Here is a 3,224-nt window from a genome sequence, read left to right on the forward strand (position 1 = left end):
CTTTCTCTCTTTACAGTCACTCTCAATTCTCTCTTAGAAGGGTAATGAAGAAGAAATCTCTCACCTTCCCTCTTATCTTACAACTCTTGAAGAAAATCTCCAAGCCCTTAACCTTCTCTCTCTATCTCTTCCTCTTGCCTTTCAGGCCACCCCCTTTTACGTCACACACAAAATCCTTGATATCTTCTTCTTATTTTTGGGTTACCTCTTTCGAAAACAAATTCAAATTTCTCTCCAAAATTCCTTTCAAAAATCAACTCATGTCATTTTGAAATTTGCACAAAATTCGTCTTGAACTGCCTTAATTTGAAAAAAGCCGTCTCTGGCGCATCATGTGCCATTCTCTTTCAAACGGCGCATTATTCGTCGATCTGGCACATCATGCCCTAGAATTCCAAAATTTACTGTTTTGGCTCCACATGCCTAAAAATGATTTACCTGCAACAAAAACATAAAAATACCCTTTTTTAAAGTGAAATATCACAAAAAAAGCATAAAATATGTACTTAAAATAGTATGTTATTTTGATGCATCACTCACTCAAATTACAACTAATAAATTCCACATGAAGGTCAAATGCGAGGCTTCAAGGAACTCTATGCGAGCGAACAATATCATGCATAAAAAGATGAGCTATATGGATAGCATCTAACAAATTTTTACATGCCATAATTTGTGTAATTTTTTCAAAATCAGTAAAAAATGACAATGATTGGATTAACTTGCCTTTTTTTTGTAAGCCCAAGATAATGTCCAAGCTAAGGTTTTCCTAAATCGAATCCAAAACTAGAAGATGTATATAATCTAATATTTTTATTAGTACCTTTATAGCTTTGACAAATGAAATACTTCTATTCGGAGACATCTCTCCTCAACCGAGGCCAGAAAAATTGTTCTTGTAGCCGAGCCAATGTCTTGTCATGCTCAACTTGAGCAGCTAAGTCTTTGATGTGTAAGCCTTTTATAAGTTGAACTACTAATGATGTGCCTAAAATACATAATTGGTTTCCTTTAAATAAATAGTCATGACAGTTTAAATAATTTTTAATAATATGTGAAGTGTTGCACTGGCCAAATGGAAGAGAAGTATCGGTCTTCAACATACATCTCTTTAATGGATTCATGGACCATTAATTCTGTTTTTAATGTTTTTAAAGTGTAAAGAGTGTAAAGAGTATATCTCCTACAAAGAGCATTTTCCACTGGGTATTGAGCTCCCAAATTGTGTTTCAACACAAAACTAAACTTACGGAGCAGTAGAACCCACAGTGCAAGCATGTGATTCACAGTTTTTTGAGAGAAGAAGAATTGGAAGGCTTGATGTTCGCTACACAACACACAATTTTGGTGAAGCAGGTAGTGTTCCCATTGTTTCAGAGTCCGAACAACTGCATATACTTTCTGCTAATAAATAGTCCATTTTTTTGTGAAGGACTTGAGTTTTTTGCTAAAAAAATGCAATAGAACGTGGTGCTCTTTGGTTAGGATAGCCCTATTTTAATATCTGAGGCATTAGTATCAACTTGGAAAGGTTTTTCAAATTCTGGAAAAGTCAAAATTTGAGCTATTGTAATGTCTTCTTTTATGATTTCAAAGCTACATGGTTCATCTAATCCGAAATATAACTTATCGTTGGGATGTCATGAACTGTTGATGTGCTGGAAGCAACTTTTTGATAATGCATATAAGGTTCTCGTCTTCCACTTCAGCTAGCTCTTCAATTTTTGCTTCATGCATATCCAAAGCATTGTCTTGTAGTTCTATTGACCTCACTTTTTGTTGAGGTTTATTTTTTCTTTTTTAGTAGCCTAAGGTCTTGCTATAGGACTTTCCAGGTGACTATTCTTAGAAAACTAGAAAACGGACCATCACCATTAGAAAATCTAAACTCTTCCTTCCTCAACTTGAAGTTCCACATATTGGTCCTAACCTCTAGCCCTTAGTAGGTGGGGTCAGTATGGAGAATCTTAAGGAGAGTCACCATAGGACTGTTTGGCCTTAGGGCTGACAGAGTATCACCAGTATTGACAGAGTATCACCAGTACATGATGAAGTTATTAGAGCAAATTCCGAGCGTGATGTTGTAACAACAAAAAATTTTGAAGCCAGGATTAATAGAGTATCACCAGTACATGAGGAAGTTATTAGAGCAAATTTAGAGTGTGATGTTGTACAGGATTCATCGGGGACAACACCCATGCTGATGCTTTAGCCAAGCTTACTAAGGACTTAGGGTGTCCACCGGAGGAATCCATTGATATTACGGTACAGGGAAGTCAGGATCTCTCACAGATCGAGCTTGAAGGCCTGCACAAACTTGGAATGGAAGAGATGATACTAGCTACGATGACCGACAGTACCAAAGATTGACGCAAGGCATAGATAGAATATTTGCAAACAGGAAGGCTACCAGATGAGAAGTCAACCGCACATCACATAACGAAAAGAGCTCTGACATATTCTCTAGTAGGAAATTTCCTCTATAGAAGGTCATTCAATTAGATATGATTGATATGTCTGAGAAGAGCATAAGCCAAAATTATTGTCAAAGAGGTGTACGTCAGATTGTGTGGTGCTCACCAGTCGGGACCAAAAAGGAAGATGAAGATTAAGAGACACGGGTACTACTGGACAGTGGTGTTGATAAATTGTATGAAAACTACAGAGAATTGTAACCTATGATAGGTACATGAAGTGTTCTTGTACCAACCTCCAAATGTGCTACATCCAACGGTCGCATCTTGGTCATTTGAGTGTTGGGGTACAAACATAGTGGGACTTATAGACTCTCCTTATTTGAAAGAACACAAATTTATTCTCGCAGCTATAGATTACTTCTCTAAGTGGGCAGAAGCAGTGTCATTATGAGGAATTATAACACAAATTATTTTTTAGTTTTTCAGAAATCAGATTGTCTGCCGTTTCGGTGTGCCGCGCAGAGTCATTTCTAATAATGGTTCAGTCTTTAGAAGCGCCAAGATTGAAAACTTCGTCAGATGATATGGGATAGATTGGAGGTTTTCCAAAATCTACTACCCAAGACGAATGGCCTAGCTAAAGCTTTCAACTAGACACTGATGCAAATTTTAAGAAAAAAAAGGACGATAATAAAAGAGGATGGCATCAAAAGTTGTAGAGGCTTTGTGAGCATACATGACAACGTTTTGAACTCCTACTCAGTCTACACCATAAGCGCTCGTGTACAGCTTCGAGGAAATACTTCC

This window comes from Phalaenopsis equestris, unplaced genomic scaffold (genome assembly GCF_001263595.1).
Source record: "Phalaenopsis equestris unplaced genomic scaffold, ASM126359v1 Scaffold201188, whole genome shotgun sequence".
NCBI lineage: Eukaryota > Viridiplantae > Streptophyta > Magnoliopsida > Asparagales > Orchidaceae > Phalaenopsis > Phalaenopsis equestris.